Source organism: Megachile rotundata, chromosome 16 (assembly GCF_050947335.1).
Source record: "Megachile rotundata isolate GNS110a chromosome 16, iyMegRotu1, whole genome shotgun sequence".
NCBI lineage: Eukaryota > Metazoa > Arthropoda > Insecta > Hymenoptera > Megachilidae > Megachile > Megachile rotundata.
The window spans coordinates 3315672-3339301 of record NC_134998.1 but is presented as its reverse complement, the minus strand read 5'-3'; the positions used below and the strand labels follow the sequence as shown (position 1 = coordinate 3339301).

The 23630-nt window shown below is 32.5% G+C and overlaps 1 long non-coding RNA gene across 2 annotated transcripts in view; it reads right to left on the bottom strand.

The window, feature by feature from the left end:
• Positions 1–23630, bottom strand: part of LOC105662297 (uncharacterized) — a 221136-nt gene that overhangs the window by 16190 nt on the left and 181316 nt on the right. For both annotated transcript variants that reach the window (XR_013040923.1, XR_001095792.2), the window contains exon 2: positions 14725–14968. This is a non-coding gene — a long non-coding RNA (uncharacterized LOC105662297). The remainder of the gene's footprint in view (positions 1–14724; positions 14969–23630) is intronic.

The window sequence follows — 23630 nt, the reverse complement described above, 5'->3', positions numbered from 1 at the left end:
CTATTCCCGGGAGCTGAGTTATGAGGAGATCTCCGTAGGTGGTCTCACGAAAGATAATCAAAGTTCAAATAAATAAAACTATTCTCTGCTCCAAAGTTTCTCCCCCTTCTTTCACACTTCGCTACTTCTCATACATAATACGCGGTATGAATTTTCATCAGATCGATATACACAATGAAAAATGTAATTAAAATTTGCTTGGAACTTCAGAAAAAGCACTAAACGTTCAAAGAGCAATTATCAAACGAAAGTAATCAACGTAGCGTACGAAATTACTGAAACAGTTGTTTGTTTTATTCAACGACTATGTTTTAATTTACAGAGAATTAATTGTTACTTTAATAGTTATCAGATGTGGCTGAAGAATGTTTTCTTCGCGCTTTCAACTCTTGTGTATCTGCAATCAACGGAAGACAGCGATTTTTTTCCGATGCTTTTCCTCTCACATACATTAATATAACGCGTTATTACAATTGCTAATGTTGGGCAATTTGTTTTTTTTAATATCCGTTTTGTTCCGTTCAACGTGACATTCTAATAATAATTAAAAATAACGAAACGTAAGAAAAAATAATGAAAAAAAGAGAAAAAGGTATGAAAAGTAACACCATAATAAAAAATAAATAATAACACACTAATGATGAATAAAAATAACAAATAGTAATGTACCAATAACTAATAATAACGAAAATATTGAAATGTACCCATATAAATTTTGAATTCTGTAGAATTAATTTTGCAAATAGCAAAGTGTCAAAATATTTCTGACAGCGATTGTACATCAAGAATTAATTTGATTCAAACATGAATGCAATGATTTCAATGGTTCAACGATTCAGGACTGCTATGTCCATTTCACTTTCGACTTTGGATATCAGCAGGTGGGCATACCTGACAGTTGTACAACGCGACGTCTCTTCATGGTGTTATTAGCGTTCCCAAATAATGCTACGGACCAACAGATCGATCCGAAATTAGCTGTACCTGATGTTAATTAGCTTTTGATCTAATTGTCGCTTAACCTTCGTCATGTTCCCATCAAATTCACGCCTGTTACGCAAAGATTAACTGAATCAAAAATTAATCAGTAAAGTCGATAAATTCAATAAATTCAATAAGTTCAATAAATTCAATCAATTCAATAAATTCAATCAATTCAATCAATTCAATCAATTCATTCAATTCACTAAATTCACTACATTTAACAAATACAGTAAATTCAATAAATTCAAATAATTCAAATAATTCAAGTAACTCAAGTAATTCAAGCGATTCAAGTAATTCAAGTAATTCAAGTAATTCAAGTAATTCAAGTAATTCAAGTAATTCAAGTAATTCAAGTAATTCAAATAATGCAAGTAATTCAAATAATTCAAATTATTCGATAAATTCCATAATTTTTTAAAACTTAGTAGATTACAAAAATTCAATAAAATTAATAAACTCTAAAATTTTATTGTTTTGAATTCTCAGAAGTGACCTAACCTTTCAATGACCCCAAAACTCTTATTATGACTGTAAGAGTAATAATTCTATTTTTGAGTGATATACCTAAATATTAATATTCGTAAGAACGTATATACCAAACAGTTATTCGTAACAACACATACATTCAATTCTTATTATTCATAGGAGCACATAGATCTAACTATATTCATAAAAACGTACATATCTAACTGTTAATATTGGTTATAGCTCACATACCTAATATCCGTAACAACCCATAACCTAAAAATTATTCACAAAATTAACTGTACCAACAATATCTCGTACGAAGCCCTCATAAAATAATACATATAAAACCCGATCTCATATTCCAAGAATTACACCGCAGTACCAATAAATAAAATACATCAAACATTTAACCGCAAGATTTATGTCGAACACGATACGGTGCCATTCGTAACAAGCAAAGATTGCCCACCAACAAACTACCCGTGTAACAACAATTCAGTCTCGCGACACGGTAAAAATTTTGAAATAGGCTCGTACGTACAAGAATCGATGTTCTTCCATCCGCGTTTGCAAATCGGCAGAAGCGTGCATGTTGAATTATTCAAAGAAAGGGACCGGCTACTGATATCTCAGGTAGAAACCGCAGTAGCGGTGTTCGACGTGTTCCACGGGACATCGTCGAAAAAGAGACGGTAAGTCGAAATAAACGAAGAGAAAATAGCGGCAGCAAGCACGGTGGAGAGGTCAAGATTGTCGCGAGCAACGAGAAATTCCAATTTACATATTTATTCCACGAAAAAGATCCGCTGGATAGACGGAAAACGTCGTGACGCATTATCGGGACCGACATGGGAAAAATTCTGGTCACCTCGCTTCTCCCGTGACCGAGACATTTGTCTATCGTCTCGATTGAAATTCCCTGATTTTGCTACAATCATGGCCAATAAAATGCTAATTTATGGGAATAGTCGATGGCGAACAGCAAACGGGCCACGAACGACAGATACTCTGGGCGATTAAGTTTGGTAACAGAGTCAGGACTTTTGTGATTTTTGGAGGGAAATTGATATGATTAGCTTATTGTTTTGGTCGAGAGAATTCCGAAATTACTATATTTCATAACCACATTTGCAAATTTTGATATTTCCAAGATTCTACATTTTCAGATTTTTATATTTCCAAATCGTTACATTTCTAGACTTCCACAGTAAAAAATTCGTATTTTACCAAATCCCTATTATAACACTATACTAAAGAACAAACTATCAGTGTTTAATTCTTGGACCAAGCTCCACAAGTATATGAATTACCTAAAAATGCAAGAGTGTTCCTAAACAACCACCTTAAAATAATTCTAATGCCTCCTTATGAACGTGGGTGCCTCGAAAATATTATCGATGTAAGAAAACAAGGGGTATCTTTACACCTCGAACGTCTTCATGGTTATCTCTTGTGTCTCCGTATAGCTCATGTCGGTTTCGCGATCCTCGCTACTTAACAAACTTACCCTTTAACCCCTGGCGTCTGGCCCGAACGACAGAGTGCGGGGACGCGGAAATTTCTTAACGCTGTTAAGATATGTTAATTTTGTTTACCTATAAGCTATTAAAGGGCTTCTAACGTGCTTAAAGCTAAACCAGTTTAGTTTTCGGCGGATGTGTTCACGGCGGATACAGCGGAACACGCCGTGTGCGTCCTCCGAAGGTCTTTTGCGACAACCGGCGCTGGAGTCTGGGGGAAAAGGAACTTCCGCGACGGAATTTATCGCATCTGGTAAAGTGTGCCGGGAAGATTTTATCGGTCTCGATGATATTTCGACAAAGCAGTTATCGCAATTCAGATTGCGTATTATTCATCCCAAGATTTTATGATGGAGTAACTTTTGTTAGCAGGTTGAACACTTTTCGATTGAGAGAATTGGGGTGGTTCAAAAATATTGTCCTATACAAATTTAGTATATGTTGCGGAAAATCTTTTGAGAGTTTGAGTTTAGAGATTTAAGTCGCTGTTGTAGAGGGTGAGAATGCAAGAAAATTCGTTGAGGCACAACAGTAACTATTATGATATTATAGTATATACAAGGTGGTGTACCACATTTTGTCATCTAAATTTGCATCATTATTATTAGTCATAGCAAACAATGTTTCAGATGAAGTTGAATGGTTTTGAGAGAGGCATATGCTGGTGGTATATTTTTTTTGTAGGTGAACGTGCAAAGGACATATAAAGGTCATTAATATTTTTTTAAACGGAATCATATATTTCTTATTGCATCAGCTGATGCTCCTTCATATTCTTTACAAAAAAGTATTAATCTATTTATGTGAAAAAATCATTAGTTTAGGAGATGTTTTAATTCTAACTTGTTAGGAAATCGTGACTTTCTGGTCAATATTATGAATTGCCCTAACTGAACAGCAAATGTTTTTCTACATGCTTTGAGAGGTCAAGTGTCACCAAACGAATTGTGAGTTTTTGTTTTTTTTTGTTACGCAGTAACAGTGAATTGTTGTTTCTGTTACGTCTCTAATACGATGAATACGACGATACAGAGAATTATCACTTCATAATGAAGTATTCTAAAGAAGAAAAGATAGACATGTTATCACTTTATTTTGAAGCAGGGAAAAGTGCTACACTTGCAGAAATATTGTACACTACGGAATGTTAGTAAGTCATTAATTTCTCGATTCAGAAAGTGTTCTGATGCAAATGGTCGCCACATTGAACCTTTTCTGCAAATAGACATTAAAATTAAAATATCTCCTAAACTAATGATTTTTTCACATAAATAGATTAATACTTTTTTGTACAGAATATGAAGAAATATCAGCTGATGCAATAAAAAAAATATGATTACATTTAAGAAAACATTAATGACCTTCATATATCCTTTACACGTCCACCTACAGAAAAAAATATACCACCAGAATATGCCTACTCTCAAAACCATTCAACTTCATCTGATACATTGTTTGCTATGAGTAATAACAATGACGCAAATCTAGATGGCAAAATGCGGTGAGCCACCCTGTATATACTCATAACTATTCGATATTTCTCGAAATATAAATATAATTTGTTGAAATTAAGATTAAGGTAAATGCAGAGTGAAATAGCATAGTTTACTTCACCAATTCTACATTCATTTTTATGTCCTTGTAATATATAGTTAAGGTTATTATTCTGAACGTTGCTTCCTTACCGCCACTCGGTCTCCATTTTTGACGTATTCGCAAAAATAATTTAATACCTCAGCTGGACGTTAAGTTAAAAATAAGATGTCTATCTTTGTACTGAAATTGGAGCAATTGTCATTATAGCAAAAATGCAAACTATACCTTCAGAAATGTTCAAAACCTTCATAACTTGTACGTCATTAAAATCAGTGAAGTATTGCCAAAGAAAATTACTGATTTATTAAACTGAAGAGAGTTCACACGTACGTTACTCAAAATAGTAATTTATTGGTATTGGAAATTACGTGTCCATAAACATCACATTTAGAAGATTAAAAATCTCTCCCCAAAACTTAAGAAAGCGTACGTTCAAAGAATCTGAAAGTAGTTAAACGAAAAGCAATGAAGTGATCATTAATATCAAATGAAGAACGATAAAAGAAGAAACGTTTGGCGCAAGGATTCAGCTACAAGAAATCCTAGCAGCTGCGCTGATTACTAATCCACGGCAGAACAATTTACGTGTTTGCCATTACTAATAACCCGGCGAGCAAACGCAGCATTATTAACAGGTTCGCAAACATCTTCTGTATTAGTGATCTCGTCCCCTATAACCTACACAGTCTTTCTGCACGCCGATCTTCCACCATAACCACCCGTGCACGCCACACCAACCCTTATTCCGATCTCTTGTACAGATATTTGCCGTGTCTACACCGGCCAAATTATCTCTGGCGATTTGAAGATAAAGGATTTTCAAGCAGCGCCGGAGAAACATTCAGCTTTAGCTGGAAAGCTTCGAAATCGGGCGTGTTGATAACTCGCTTGTAACCTTGATATATTCCAAATAATGCGCTTTATATATTCCAAATTTTGCGTCACTTCATTTTTTCTGAAATGTTCCACAACAAAATGTTCCACATGTGACATTTCATTCAAGAAGAAATTGCATTCAAGAGGATCACTGATAGATAAGTGAAGAAGCTGATGATGATTAAAAGGAATCTTGTACCAGTTTGAATACTATGGATGACATTCGTCACCTAACAGATGGCGAATCACAGATCGTTCCTAATAGATTAAAATCCTGTACAGTTTTTACAAAATATAGGATAAGCAATTGTCTTGCCGTTGTGTTTCAATCTTGTAGTCTTTATTTCTTCAACATTCGTTCAGCAACAAGATTGACCATGTTCTCAGCAATCTGACACTTAATTCCATCGAACGAGCAGGTAGCAACAGCTTTGACAGATCTGATCACGAAGGAGAAAGGATTGCACGTGACACATCCACGGCATTTTGAAGCAGCGCGTCAAGACTTATCAGACATCAGAATGGGATCAAAGTTGTCGAGCGTGTGTAAACCGTGAATACTACGGGATTACGAAACATTCCAAGGGAATTGGCTGGCTGACAGTTTTTCGGCGAAACGCAGTTTGTTCCGTGTAGTCGAAGAGAACATGCTTGCGTTTAATATTCTGGCAGCGTCGTCAAACAGAGCAGTTATCCTCCGCCCGTGCCTCCTTCTTCTTCGTGTTCTTAATCTCGCTGCTTCCTTCGCAACAGCGACGTCGGTATTCTCTTTGTCTTGCAAATCTTTCCACGAACACGACCGTTTTTAGGAACAGACACGAAAGCTACCCGTTCGATCGTTATCCGCACCAAGGACAACGAGACTTACGAATTTATCCTGGAATTAGTTGCTCGTTCTGATCGTAATTCCTCAAGAAAGAAGCCGTAGGAAAATCAGCTGGAATTTTGACTTTCAATCATTTTTTTGGGTTGTGGAGATGTTTTGCATCAATAAGAAGGAAGATGTTAATAATGTCGAATTTTAATGAAGGATGATACCAATGGAAATTGTTGGGAACTAAAGGACAAAATTATTGTACTCGAGAGATTTCATTAAATTTGTCAAATAGCCTATTTGCCAAATTTGTCAAATATAATATTAAATATTAATCCAACAATGTTAGTATAACTTCATATATTTAATAAATTAGAATATGTGACAAGTCTGTAAACAAAATAAGACTAACTACATAATTGAAGAATTTAGTGATTTTGTAATTAAGTATATCTAACTAAACAACCAATAAATTTTACACAAATTCTCAATAACAAAAAAATAATAATTGTGAATATATAAATATTCTTGTAAATGATACAAAGAATGAATATGATACTTTTTCGCCATCAATAATATTTTTATCAATTTTGTATTTTATTAATACATTGGTTTTTTGTGTTTGACTCCTTTGACAGTTAATATAGGTTGATCCATTATCGAGATATCAGCGTATTGCACACACGGAGAATACTTCATCTCTGTTGATGCATGAACTCTTACGAAAATGAGGAAAAACGCAGAAAAAAGAAAAATGAAAAGATATGGACGATATTCGGATACTGTGAAAGGAATGTTTCGAAAGCATCCATCAAACGTAATGAGTTGTCCTGTAAACGACAAAATGAGTACGAAATAAAAATTTCGTATTCTGAAGTTTTATGATTATTATATGTTTGTAGTCATTTATAAATGAGTTTGAAATATGGAAAATGAATTTGAAGATTCGGAATTGAGAAATTTAAGAGTTTTAAGGTTTAGAGGTTAGGAGATTTAGGGATTTGGAAATGGGAGAATTCAAGAATAAAGAGGTTAGAGAAATTAGGGATTTGCAAGTTTGGGAATTCGAGGAGAGAGAGGTTAGGGAAATTAGGGATTTGCAAGTTTGGGAATCCAAGGATAGAGAGGTTAGGGAAATTAGGGATTTGCAAATTTGGGAATAGAAGGATATAAAGGTTAAGAAACTTAGGGATTTGGAAATGTAAGAGTTTCAAGATTTAGAGGTTAGAAGATTTAGGGATTTGCAAGTTTGGGAATTCAAGGAGAGAGAGGTTAGGGAAATTAGGGATTTGCAAGTTTGGGAATCCAAGGATAGAGATGTTAGGGAAATTAGGGATTTGCAAGTTTAGGAATAGAAGGATGTAGAGGTTAAGAAACTTAGGGATTTGGAAATTTAAGAGTTCCAAGATTTAGAGGTTAGAAGATTTAGGGATTTGCAAGTTTGGGAATAGAAGGATAGAGAGGTTAGGGAAATTAGGGACTTGCAAGTTTGGGAATCCAAGGATAGAGATGTTAAGGAAATTAGGAATTTAGAAATTTAGGAGTGTAAGGATATAAAGGAAGCTTAAGGATTTGGAGATTTATGAAATCGATGCTGTAGAAATTAGCGAATTTAAGAATTTGAAAATATAAGAATGCAACGATAGAAAGATTAGGGAATTTATGAATTTGGGAGTTTGAGAATTTAAAGTCGAGGTTAGGATATTTCGAGATTTGGAAATTCAAGGATTCGAAAATGTAAAAGTTAGCGAATTTAATGCTCTACAAATTTAAGAATTCAAAGATGTATAAGTTAGGGAATTTATGCATTTGAAAATTTGAGAGTACAAACAGATAAATGTTAGGGAATTAAGGGATTTGGAAATTGAACACTAAACCTATCATCATTGATTTATACATTTAAATTAAAAATGAAATTGAAAAATAAATAAAGAAACAAAACATGAATTATTATACACATTAATTCTTTATTTCCATGAAAATAAATGCAATTTTCAAGAAAATTACCTGTACACATTGTGTGATTTATGATAAGAGACTTGTGAACCGGTCATTTGCCACTTTGTTAATTTAGTGTTAACAATTCAAGAATATACGTGTTAGGGAATTTATAAATTTGGAAATTTGAGAATTTAGAAATAAAAAAGTTTGGTGAAATTAATGACTAGGAAATTTGAGAACTTATGGATGTAGGAATTTAGGATTTAAGCAATCTAGGGATTTGCAGATGTGGAAGTTTAGATATTTCACAATTTGTTACTTTAAAGATTTGGAAATATGAACATATAGATATTTGACACTCTAGAGATTTATATATCTGTTAGTTTAATAAATACGTTATTAATGTGAGAATTTAGGATTATGATAGTTTTGTGAAATTAATGACTGAGTTTGAGGACTTACGGATGCAGGAATTGTGGAATCGAGGAATTTAAAGATATAGAAGTTCAAATATCTCACAATTTGTTAATTCAAAAATTTATAAATATGAGCATGACTAGAAATTTCTGTTAATTTAATAAACAGGTTAAGTTAATATCCGATATCCGATGAGTTAACCAGTTAAGTGTGTTCGACGACTATATCCGTCATGGAGACGTAGCAGAATTTTGTGTCATGACAACTATATTCGTCAAGTGCAAAATTTTGTTACAATTTGATATTCAAATTGTAATTTTGGCGAAACCTAAATTATATTCGTAAATTGCAATATGTTTAAAATGTTTGGAGGTCAACACGAAATAAACAAATAAAAAGTGTAAATGACTTGAGATGGATTCATAAATTCTTAAGAGCTAACTCGTCATCGATTGATTATCGCGACACACTGGTGCGCGCTTTGCAAAAAGATCGCCGCAGTTAACTGGTTAAGTTATCAATATCCGATAAAGATTTGATACAACTGAACAGAAGTTTCGAATGAAACTGAAGAACCAAATACACCGTATACAGGGATTTGTTATCCAGCCGATCACCAGCAGACTCGAGACAAATGTTTCCCCATACCCTCACCCTGACCCCCCACCCCATGTCCGACCCAGGGGGTAGAGGGCCGGCACGGGGGTCGGTGATAAACAGTGTCGCTCATTCACAATGGTCGGCAAACACGCATTAAAATGGACTAATATGAAGTGTATTAATGCGAGCGGCATTGTCTAACCCATGGTGTACATGGCTACTGTCGTGAAGCCTGCCTTTATCCCACCGTGGGGGGCCTTGCGATGCCTACATACGTATATAGGGCCCCCTCGATATACCCAGTGACTTTTTAACAACCGTCACTATAAAATATATCGTGTGTACAATCTGCGTTGTTCTTGGACGAACACTTTGATATCGATGAAGAATTTTATTTTGTCTCTTTAGAATCGATTTTTTTGAATGGTGGAAACTTTCGGTAGTTAGGAGCTTTAGTGAGGTTTGGGTAAAATTATTAGGCTCATGTATGGTTTGTGCAAAATAATGAGGTATATGTAAGGTATATAAAGAATTGTGAGATGTATGTAAGAATTAGGTAAAATTATAAGGTTTATATATGGTTTATCTGAAATTATGAGGTTTATGTAAGGTTTACCTTACATGAATTAAAGGTTTACCAAAATTATAAGATTTATGTGAGGTGTAGGTAAAATTATAAGGTTTATATATGGTTCGTCTGAAATTATGAGGTTCATGTAAGGTTTATAGAAATTTATAGAATTTATGTGAGGTTTAGGTAAAATTATACATAAAGTTTATGTGTAGTTTACATTAAATTATAAAACTTGTGCAAGTTTTATGTAAAATTGTAAGGTTCATGTATGGTTTATATTAAATTATAAGACTTGTGCGAGGTTCAAGTAAAACTGTAAGGTTTATGTAATGTTCGGTAAAATTAAAAGGTTTAAGAAAAATTATAAAGTATATGTAATGTTTGTGAGAAATTGTAAGCTTTATATGGGGTTTATGTAAAATTATAAGGTTCGTGTAAGATTTATGTATATTTTATGCAAAATTGTTATATAAGGTTGGTATAAGGTTATAAGACCTGTATAAGGTTTATGTGAAATTAATCTAAAATTATAAAGTTTATGTAAGGTTCATGTGAAATTGTAAGGTTTATGTAAGGTTCATGTAAGGTAAATTATAAGCTTTATCAAAGGTTTATATGCAGTTATAAGGTTCGTATGATGTTATAAATGTTTTGTAAGATTTATGTACAGTTATAAGGTTAATATAAAATTATAAGATGTATGTAGAGTTATAAGATTCGTGTGAAATTATAAGGTGCATGTTGGTTTATGTAAAATTACAAACTATATACAAGATGTATGTAAAACTATAAAGTTTATATAACGTTTACGAAAAATTACAAAATTTAGATAAGATTTGTGTAAAATTACAAAATTTTATACAAGGTTTGTGTTCAATTACAAAATGTACGTAACATCTATATAAAATTACAAGATTTGTATAATGTTTATGCAAAATTAGAAAAGGTTATGTGAGGTTTATGTAAAATATATATAATTTATGATATATTATATTATATGATGCTATACATACTTTATTTAATAGTTAATGAAATCTGTTCTATTGAATAATACATTCAATTATTATGAACACTATGTACATTGTATATATTTTCATGTAAACATGTTTTAACATATTTTATTATTAAAATATAATTAGTATAAAAAAATTAGTAGTATCTTCTCGATTTAATACTGCCATTAATAATTCGAGGGTAAAAGTGGAATAATTTATGGCGTTCCATAATTTGTGGACAAAATTACAAGTGTTACAAGTGAAAATTTTCAATTAAAACAGAAAATAAGATACATGGTACTTGCATCACTTAACGACAAAAATTTGGAAATTCGGTGATTTAAAAATTTAATACCTTGAATATTTCTAAACTTTCAGTATCCTATGTGTTACATCTCCCACGATGCACTCAGAGGACCCTGTAGTTTAGAATAATCACCCATACTGTTCCTAACCTATATAATTTCACCAATTTCGAAGCCATAATTTCATTTGCTATCTCAAATAACCATAATTTCACATAATAAATAAATACCAACAGTAAATTCTCTATAAACCTTCTTCCATCAAAAGATGGACAAAGAAATAAATTTCAAGTCCACACCCAAAAACACTTTGCTATTGCAAACAACCTAACTTAACCTAATATAATAAAATAACCTCATCGCTGATTAACTACATAAATACGTATATGTATATGCTCCAAACTCAAAGAATCTTCGTCAAAATGAACCATTATTAAAAATGTAAAATGTAATAGTAAAATGTAACTGCGTCCATGAACGAAGACCACCAAAAATTGATTTGTGGAAGACTAAAAGGTTCTACTCCTGAAAATATGTATTACAATTTAAAATATGCAAGCTAATTATATAATTTGACAATGTATCATCTACTATTTTAGATTCATAATAACTACTAATGTTCAATAATAAATTAACTCGGTTTTTATTCGCTGAGGAGCTCTCCCCTTGCAGACCTCTTGCCAGCCACCTTTCGACACGTTTGACAATTTTTTTGTGTTCTGTGCGTGTTTTAGTCCATTTTAAGGAAGTTAGATTCTCTGACAAAAATTCATATCTAGCATGGTTTAACCTGTATATTGATATACGATACTCGGATTTAAATCGTGATTCACACATAAAGCTTGTACTAATAAAATCATCATTCATCAATTTTCTTTAGTTTCTTTTTCAAACTTTTCTCTCCACAAAGTTCGGCTACATTCTTTTACAACTTTTCCCTCTACATTCACCGCGCGTAATTTTTAGCATCAAGTGAAAGGAGCAGTTGCCAGAGAATTACAGAACCGAACAGAGAAAAACAAAGTACGTTTGAAAGAGGCGTTCAAGTACAAGGTAACAAAGTACACCCCGTATGGGACCAATCGCAGGTAGTGCTGCAAGCTAGTTCTGCCCACTGGTCTAAATTATGGGGTCGCTGTCCAGCTCCCCACGCATAAATGATTGCCCGTGTTATGTTAAACATCCAACAACGGGAGAGCCCTGAGAAGAGAGCTCACCCACACGAAACACATCCGATGGAGAATAAGGGAAAAAGAGGAGGAAGGCAGAAGGTGAACGTTATTTATCTCGAGCAGTCGTACGAGCAAGGATTTTGAATAATTCCTGGTCGGCGGAAGAGGTCGAGGATCTTGCAACTTACAGGCTACTTTTGTACCGAGCCTCCGCCTTTGCTGAAAACGTAACTCATTTCGATTTTCCGGTCATTTGGATTTTTACATTATGATCGACTTAACGCTAGAATTAAGCTAAGTTAAGCTAAGTTAATCAGCTTAAGCTTAAGTTCATCAGAAGCTGTTTCTATCAAAACCAGAGAGTCATCGTTCCGTAAGTACAGTTCATCTTTTGTAACTATTCAGAGGTTTTCATTCCTGTCGCCATTTTTAGGACATTTTAAGAATCAGGTCCTATTGCAACAACTGTGCTATAATGGCTGCGTATAAATATGTGTATGCTCCACTTTTGAATCAAATTCAGTCAATCCATCTGTTCATCTCAAAGTAAAAATAAGAAAAGCCAATGTAAATAAATAAAATTGATAGTAACCTAACACTCTGACAAATGGTTTGATGGCAGAACAGATTCGATGAGAATTGAAACAATTTGCCAGAATGCTGTGGGAATCGAAATGCAACTCGGTGATCGGCACACAGATCGGTTGTGGTCAGTGGCCAGCGAAGAAAAAGACATATTAGAGACATCATAATGCCAGGACGAAGCTGTGTTCCAATTTATAACCGGATAATATCGCGATAGAGTCTCAGGTTCGAGGCATTGTGTTCGGTAGAGGGTTTCGTTCCTGATGTTACACCGGGCATCAACTGGGTGGGGTCTCTTGGTGCCTTGGTGGCCTGGCTCGAGGTATCCTTTTGATATCCTGTTAACTAATGCCAGCTATTCGTTACAGACAAATAACTCACGAGATGTATATATGATTTTTCATACCCGGAGAATTCTGCCACGTTCGTAGATTCGACACGCTGTATGATCTCGATTCGAGTTTTAAATTGTTATCGGTAATAAGAAGCGGTCAGTAGGTGCTATTGTTAGCTACATTTCTTCATTTTCTGGTCAGGTTAGGTTAGGGTAGGTTTGGTTTTCATACCCGAAGAATTCTGCCACGTTCGTAGATTCGACACGCTGTATGATCTCGATTCCAGTTTTGAATTGTTATCGGTGATAGGAGGCGGTCAGAAGCTTACGTAGGTGCTATTGTTAGGTACGTTACTTCATTTTCTGGTCAGGTTTTACTGATAACGTTTGTGATATAGTAAGTTATAGAATCTTGGAAATTTTAGGAGCATTCAATACTTTGTTCATATTTCTTATTTCATACGAAGGTTATTTTCACAACATGTTGATGTTCATAATAGATTGAGTTGTAGTACTTATGTTTGTATGTATTTATAAGGTTTCATGTGATGATTTGAATAACTGAGTATAACAAATAAATATATAAAAATAAAGAGAATAATAAATAATTGTTATGAACTGTTTCTGAACTTTTTCTTGTTATGAAGATTTTCTGACTTTTTATAATTAAGTGGATTGAAGTGGATCCATGTGTGAAACACTTGATCAAGTGATCATACATACCTGAACAAGTGATCCACTTCGCCTATAATATTTTAAATTTAGCCTAAACTTCTACATTTGATCTAGCCAGTTACCTTTTAAAAAAATAGAAACTACAATTATGCCATAAAAAAGTTTGACCTGTCATTTGATTCAAAAGTCTCTGTAAGTAGTCAAGATTTTCAGCAGCCACTATATTGATACAGTTTATTTGTATTATAAATTGTATGTTCGTGATTTAATCAACATCCATTTCTTTGTCAATCAAGTATTCATCTACTACAATTATTCAGTCACTATTAATAGAATGTTTGAAGCAAACATTAATGAAAGTGTACAAATATTGATAAAGATCTTGATCTTGACATGTGTTAAATCATTCTAAGGTGGTTTTCAAGATTGTTCATTACAAAGTTATTAACAAAAAATATTTGGAAAAATTTCAATCTAAACTAACCTACGCACATTCTACAATTCATGGTATTCTCTGACATTCATTTTTAAATATATTAAACACGTCAAGTTTGGTTAGATTAGAATTAGGTTAGCGTTAAATAATTATTCCTACAATTTCTTATAATTCAAAATGATCAAAATTTATTCAACTTAATTTAGAAATTCAGCCTTCATATACCTCCCCTCCCTGGTAGGCGTGGCCTCAAATAAACCACTACCAAAATCGTTAAAATTTTCATTATCACACTTTGATACAAATCTCTACTTTTACGAATGTATTAGGTTAACAACTTTTTAATGAACGATACAGAGAAAAGTTACTCGTCCTTAATAATATATGTCAAGGTCAAAAAGTTAGGGTTTCCTTTCTGTCAATATTTACCAAGTAAAAGTTTGAGACCCGTGCATAAACACATTGTTAGGTTCGAGTTGGAAGAGAAGTAGGCCTGGCCACATTGGTACCGCCTACTAGAATGATCTCGACGAGGAAGGACTCGGACCAACCTTGTTGTGCCCCACCAACGACCTGATACTCCTGGACATTACTTGACGTGTGATTGTGTTATTTCTGTCCGATCCTATTCGCTCTTTGCTTGTAAGGGTTGTATCCTTTGCTTCACCTGTCGCTGCAAGTTGAATACAGAATATCAATTATATAAATACCAGTTTGCGAGAGAATTATTATGTAACTGTAAGGATTATAACGTATTATGGATAAGTTGGGTAGAATGTATTTTATTTTTGTTTTTGTTGAGTAGTTTTGTATTTGATCTTCTGACTGGTAAATAATTCTTAACTATATTAATATGGATTTAAGCTTGAGGTGTTCATAAAAATATTCATTCAACCATTACATTATTCTTTATACTTAGTACAGTATTCTTTATTAAATACTTAATATAGTATTCTTTATTAAATACTTAATACAGCATTTTTTATTAAATACTTAATACAGCATTCTTTATACAATGGTTAATAATTAAGACTTGTAACAGTGATTATGACTTAACTAAAATTGATAGTTCATATCAGAAATACTCCTTTTTTAATTTTTATGTTTTTCCTATATTATGACAAATGAACAAAAATTATACTAAAACTTGAACGAAGTTGTGTTATAACAAAAATTCATAGCATCTAAAAGTTTGCAACATAAGAATATTTAATTTTGTTAGATCAGAAAAGTGATTTTTTTCACTCAAATCAGTTATCAAAAACTTATGGATATTGTATGCAATATACCAAGTAGAATTTGTAGATATGTTACATTTATTAAATAAATAGAGTACTGTAAATATAGTTGAAGAAAACACTGCTCGTAGAAACGAAAACAGTCAGGGGTGCAATTACGAAGAACACACTTGTAACACAAATAACAGTTGCTTGTAAAATTACATTAAACAAATATGCATTGCAAACGGTACAATGTACAGTTAAAATTTTTATATTTTTAATTATAGCGATAACTGAGGTATTTTTACAAATTACTTAAAATTCGTTCAAATATAAGGAATGGAAGTCCTTTTCTATAAAATTTCGAAAAGCATTGAATGTAAACATTCCTTAAAATATTTGTAGATTTGCAAACAATCTTTTGTATAGAATTAAATTTTAATCGAAATAAAAACATTTATACATTCAAAATTTTTCGTTACTTTTAACTCTATTTTATTAAAAATTCTTGTATGTAATCCTTCAAATATTTTGTCATTCGAAGAAAAAGTTATTGCTGAATTTTTAATATTTTCACTTTTTTTAAAGAAGAAATTATTGTTGCATTTTAAATACTTTCATACAAAGAAAAAATTATTGCTGCATTTTTAATATTTTTACTTTTTTTCAAGGAAAAAATTCTTGTTGCATTTTAAATACTTTCATACAAAGAAAAATTTATTGTTGCATCTTAAACATTTTTACTTTAATCAAAAAAAGTTATTGTATTTTAAATACTTATCTTAAACAAAAATAATTGCTGCATTTGAAATATTTTCACTTCACTCCAACTTCTATCTTCAGATTATTATAAATAATTCATAACACTGACTTCACAGCAGAAGAAAAACGAATAAAAGAAGCACACAATTATCTAAAATATTAGTGTCATAAATTACATCAAATTAAGAGCGATATCTGTTATTTCTTCCATTTTAATACATTTTATTATCTACCGAAGTAATCATACCGTAAAAAGATACGAGTTTTTTAAATCAGGTCATTATGACTCCGTTTCTCACAGTATTCGCAGAAATTTACGAAAAGATAGTCAAGTTTCAATATGCCTCTCAAATGAATATTGCAACGTGTAATTTTCATAGTATACGAATATACAGAATTAATTAAACTTCAGTTAAATCATGTTCACATACGTTTCTTAAAACTCGAATTAAAAAGATTCATGTTACACGTTGTCTGCAACCGAGCCATGAAACTATTATGAAAACACACCGGTTCGGTTTTGTTCATTTATGCTTTGCTAAATGAACATCTCATGAATTATAAAAATATTTTTTACCCCTGGATGTAGATTAAGTTTTACATGGAACGTATGTTACGTTATGTCTGGTTCAACGTTAAAAAATAAATAACGCGGTAACGAAAAATAAACCATCGCCTACGTGCAATCGTTGCATAAACATGAAAAGCAAAAAGATTTAGGAAAAGGGTGGAGGAAAAATGCGCATTAAAAACATGTTCGGAGTATTATTTTTTGTATATTCTTCGGGAAATAGCTGAACAAAAAAATAATATGAATTCCTCGTAAAAGTCGTCTTAAAATTATTCATTGCCTTTTAAGTATTAACCGCAAGTTTGGTTGCGATGGGGAAATTTCAGTTTCAGTTAAAAAAGGGAGGATGGGTTTGCGGTTTTGAGATATGTTTACTTTTACTTCTGCAAATCTTCAAGTTAACAGATTTTTTTATTTTTTCAGTTTCAAGTTATCAGACTTTCGAATTTTTTCATTTTCAAATTATCAGATTTTCGAGTTTTCAAGTTTTCAAGTTTTCTAATTTTCAAGTTTTCAAGTTTTCAAGTTTTCTAATTTTCAAGTTTGCAAGTTTTCAAATTTTCAAGTTTTCAAGCTTTCAAGTACTTAAGTTTTCAAGTTTTCAAATCTTCATATCTTTAAATACTCAGTGTTTCCAAATGTCCAAACTCTCAAATACACAAATGTTCAAATACGTAAAATTTTAAATTTTCAGATTTCCAAATCTCGAAATTTCCAAATTTCTAAATTTTCCAATTATTAAATGCTGAAATACTCAAATTTCTAAGCTGTTTAGACTACTAAATTTTCCAATTTCCAAACTTCGAAATCTCAAGTTTTCAAATCCCTAAATACTTGTATACTCGAATTTTCAAATTTCTCACATTTTAGATTTGAAAATTTTCGAATCTATTAATTTAAAATTTTTTATGTTGTAAAAATTTACAAGTTCTCAAATGTCTACTTACTTAACTTTAAATAAATTGTGAAATTCTGATGTACTCTAGTATAAATTTTTTAAATTCTCCAACTTTCAAATTCTTTGAAATTCGAGATTTTCAAATTACGAACCTTCTGCATTCACCAAATGTTCAAATATGCAAATTTCATATCGAAATTTTCAAGACTACATTTCCAGATTTCAGATGAAATAACTAATTCCTACATTATCACTTCTTCCAATTAGCAAATGTTTAATTTCTCTAATTTCTAAATGACCACTTTGTGCAAATTTTATTAAAATTGACTGAATATATTTTCCTTATACTTAAACATAAAAAAATAAATATTTTACGAACTGTTTTCCATTCCAAAATATTGTAAGAATAGTTCCACATATTAAAAATAGCGTTCATTGAAAATAATAGTGTAAAATTTGAAAACTATTAAAAATAACTGGAACTTTTTATGATCCAATAATAAGATAAACTGTAAAAATAGAAACTTCATTTGTTACATCTTAGAAAACAATATCACAGCAAGAAGATTAGATCTCGATTTAATAATACACCAAGTTTATATCGATACAATAGTACAATATAATTTTAGCTTCTCCTGACACTTTTTGTAGATTCAAATCAATAGGTTCTCGTAATAGTAATAACACATGAGGATTACATTCTATCCAGAATTTTTAGTTCATTATTATCCACATCTGGTTAGTTTCGACATGTGGGCATAACCCTTAATCTTACAAGGAAACGTATCAAATCGAACACACCAATTTCAATGAAACTTATGTGGAAGATAGTTCTCAAGAAAATATTTAACACGTATTTTTCATTATCGACCATCGTTCACAGAAATTTCATTAACCCATTGCACTATGTCTTATTTGTCAGGTGCGTCAGTTAGAACAGATTAATTACAGCTACAATATTAAAACAGACAACAAAATTTGAATTTGTTATGTCAATATGTTATTATGCAATCGTTGACTATGTAAATTATAATTGGACTTGAACTTCAAATTGAAGCGTTCTAAAAATTCGAGTAAAATTGATTACGATCGAAGTACGAGCGCGTCGCGAGTCAGACTCGTCAAAGTAGTGTAAGGGTATAATCTTTTATTTGCAGTTTCCTATTTATGTCGAAGTATTGCTTGGTTTCATCACTTACTTTGCTTTTTCAAGAATATCCAAGCTAACATAAGTTAGGAACCTTCCCATAACCTCATTTATAAAAATTGTACCACTGCGAGCCTCCATCTTGTCAAGTAAGCAATCAGACAGAGAAACGTACACAAGGTTACTTTGTAACAACACCAAACACAAATCATTAATACCTAAAATACCTAAACACGCAAACACAAATCATTAACACTAGATTTACGAACGTTTGATGGTCACTTATATTTAAATTTGAACTAAAGTAAAAAAATAAATTGAAAATAATATGAACTGCCTAAGATTCGTTAGCTTCACGAAAGTTGACATATTTACAAAAATTTCTTAATAAGTATTGTTATTTAAAATAGGAGATCGATGTGTTAAAAATAAGAAAGCACATATTAGTTACACAATTATTCAATCTAAGCTTGTAAATAATAGAACTAGATTGAAGTTCCTCTCGTCGTTTAATTGCCGACGCTGCGACGCACTCAGTGAAAGAATTTCCTTACCAGGTCATTTTGAAGGATTGCACCCAAAGATATTGATAGCAACTTTGTTGAAAGAAATAACAGAAAACAAGATAGCAAAACTGTTGAAAGTTTAATGAATATTTTTGAAGTCATTAAATCCTTGCCTACATAAATCTAAATTATGCATAAAGATTATCAAAGTATTGGTATTGAACTTAAACCTCAATCTTAACATTCATATGTGTATAAACGTGCGTCGCGAGATAGATGTTATAAGTCAAGGAGTTAACGATAAAGAATAATTTTTGGTTAAAAATAATAATTGCTTAGATTTGACCATTTGATAGCTCTTCTACCTTCATATGCCAACTCGTGGGTTAATATTGATATGTCTATAACACCTTAAACGTTAAATATCTTAAATTGTATTAACTCTTTGTTTGAGTGTAGCCCGACGTTACATTTTCCTTAGATCTCATAAATAATTCAGATAAACAGTGTGATTGAATATGGATTTTATTTGCAGTAAAAAAAAATATGTTACATACTCGGTACTGTTGCAAAACATTTAAGAACCCCTTTATTTATCTAATACATTAAAGAGTTGGTAGGTAATGAGCAAGAGTTAAATGGTTTGGTTATTTGGTTAAATTAATTTGGTTAACTAATGAATCACCTTTCGACAGTGTTAAAATATATCTAATCCAAATGTACCATTTTTACAAGGTTTAACGGTCGATATCCATAAGGCGGGCAGATCAATGCGTAGTAAGGACCTTAAATCACTCTTTATGACAGGAACAGATGTACGCGAACCTGTCCTGTCGCGGGTAGTCAGCGCAATAAGGCTGCGTTGCAAGTCGGCCCTTGGGCATCCGGTAGTTCGGCTGCCTCTACATCGAATCTATGAGAGCGGCGTTATCGTATTGTAGCCTACTCTCCTCGTGTTGTGCCGACTCGGTATACCGCAGTAAGAATAACGCGACACGTATATAAAGACGATGGTATATCTGTATCAATTGTATGCATATGTGGATCTCCCCTCATCCTCCCTCAAACTTCTCAAGCTTCATCCTCATCCACCATACGCCTAGCCATAAGAGACGGCCCTAGAACTGCCTATGTACATTTGTCGCTGGTTAACCATTATATGGTTTATCGTTATTGTTCGTCACCGAACGAATCGTCTTTCTTTGATACACAAGAAGGGCGAAGGAGGAAAAACACGGCGCCGAGAGCGGACCGAAGTAAGCTACTGTTCACATAAGGCATACCCTTATGTGATCTTCATTTGAATACGATTATGGATAACGCGACAGAGAGAAAGAGCTATGCCGGCCGGCATCAAATTTGATATTCAAATGGACGATACGTCTTTTGTTTTCTGCTACCGAGCTAAGGCTATGATCTGGACCGATCGGAGATTCGACGAACAACGAGAGATCGGATAACCTAGGGGGTTGCTTTTCCTTTTTATGGCGTCTTGCCTTCTGGGTTCGCTTTGTACCAGGTGAGACACTTCCTGGAAGATTAATTCTATACCTAGAGTATGCATCTTTGAAAATGAAAAACATGCGGTAAAATGTAGATTGATGTTTGTTTGTCTTCCTGATTATCGATACGGAGAAAACTATGACTTTTGTTGCGAAGTGGTTGTTTAATTACATCTGCATTATTTTTTGCAAGCTGAAGGATATGTTGTGTCAGTTGAAGACTAATTTTATTTTGAGATGATTTAAACAAAATATTTCAATCAATGTTGCTGAAACTGACTGATAGAATATGTAACTAGTTGATAGAATTTGTAATTAATTAATAGTCGGATTTGTGGTTAATGGGTAATTGAATTTGCAACTAAATTGTGGTGGAATTTGTAACTAATGATAATGGAATTTTCAACTAATTGATAGTTCAATTTGTAGATAACAGAGAGTTAAATTTGTAACTAATTAGTAGTGAAATTTTTAATTAATTGACTGAATTCTAATTGATCACAAAACTAATTCATAGTCAAATTTTTAACTAATTTATATTCGAATTTTTAACTAATTTGCATTGAAATTTTTAACCAATTCTTAGTCAAATTCATAGTCTAATTTATATTCGAATTTATAACTAATTTTGCAATCAAAGTAACTAATTGGTAGTCAAATTTGATACTGTAATTTTATTTGTATAATAATGTCAGAATCCTTTGTTAAACCTAACATTGCAATACTGTCTTGCCCTGATTTAAAATGATAAAAAGCTGACGGTGAAATTTTTATTTAAAGCGAGAAAGATGCAGCACGAATTTAAAATATTGCGTGTGGTATGCAGATATCAACCTAACCTAACTTTGCTTGTAGGATAAATTTCGTGACGGGTAAAAATTTGTACCAAAGAAAATAAGATTATATTTCGGTATAAAGGAGGTATGGTGTGATTTATTAAACAGTTTAATAAGTTTGACGTTTTAAAATACTGTACGTATATTTAACAAATAGACGTTATTCGTGAATATACGAATTACATGAAACCTGATTTTTAAACGATCCATATATCTTGTATATCCTCTTCGTGTTGGTGCAATTGAACATCATATGTAAATAAATTCATATCTTCATTTTTTCCATTTGATACTGCAATTTTAATTCGTAAGAATTCGTAAGATTTATAAACGTTAGAAAGTGAAACGTCTCACAGAAAGGAACTTTCAAAAAGAAAAAGATCGCATTTCGTATCGAGGGTTAAGGTTACGATTGTATCACAACACACAGCTCTTTAAAAAGTAGTATTAATTATGTTAATAAAAGACGTAATTAGGGTAGAAAGCATTTAGACCACCCTCCAAAAGTCTCCTCAAGATAAATGTAAAGTTCTATGATTACCTAACTCGACATTGATTCTACATGATTGTAAATTGTCTCTTGAGACATTGCAATGTCTCAAAAACATCTGAACATGATGTCAATACCACTGAAAAACGAAGCTAAAGTCATTCACTGAAGCAAACAGATTGGGAAAATGTCAGTAAAAGTATTTATTTAATAAGAAATGTTTCGCAATTACAGTTTGCTTTTTGCATGTTATATTTAGTCAGAAAAATTTAATCTTGGTGGCCGACTTCAACTCGTATTTGCACAATGAGCGTAAAACACAGTTTTTTTTTTTAAATAGTTGTTTATAGTCGCATCAACTACGCAGGTTATTAGCGACTGTTGACCATTTTACGGAGATAAAGTTATGGTCGGAAGTGGATGGTTTGACATAATTTTTTCATAGTTGTTTGAAGATTCCTATAGTTTTACAAAATTTTAGTAATGTGTCTTGATACGCTATTGATGTTTAATCTTCTTCTGATGTATATTTTCGGCATTCCAATATTATGTGTCTGATGGTTATGGTTGTGTTGCATATATCGCACTTTCTGGGGGAACCGTTTTTGAGTATGTATGAGTGAGTCAATTTGGTGTGTTCGGTCCTAGTTCGGGTTACTGCCACTTAATTTCTTCTATTGTGTTTAGGGTTAGTTTTTAGATCGTAAAATTTGTCGAGTTATTAATGGGTTGAGCTGGCTTTGTATTTTCTCCATGTAGAGTCTCATGACTGTTTTAGTAGTGTAGATATGATTATTGATGTCCGTAGAGGTGTTTAATATCGGCTGATTTTCTGTGACTGTCGCAGCTGCAATTTTTGCCTGAAGATCGGCGTTTCCGTAGATATCCATATGGGAAGAAACCCACGCTATGATTACAGTTTTGTTGTCTTTGGTTAGTTTATCATATTTTTCATAAATTTCTAAGAAAGCACAGTTTTTGCTGTGTTAAATTAATCTTTGCAAAGTTTCATAAGTGACCACAACCTCTCGTTAAACCGATTGAAACACACTCGAAATTTGCATGGAACAGAAACAAAAGAAAGTAGATTTCATTGATATAGACACACAACACGATTCTTCAACGCACAATACCACGTGGAATAAAGAGGCCGATCGTATTTGAAAGTAAGATACGCGATCGGCGACATTTCTATGTCATATATATATGTATATATATATATCGTACAAAGTAATGCCGCTTCTCTTTGTCATATTAAATATTATTTATGTGCTCTCGCATAAAGACCCCGGTTGTCTGCGACCCTGGTACCTAAGGACGGGATCCCGTGTGTTCGTGTTCGCCACAACCGTGTGCACACAAGGGAAACCCATAAAACCACACCGCGTATAAAATGCCACACG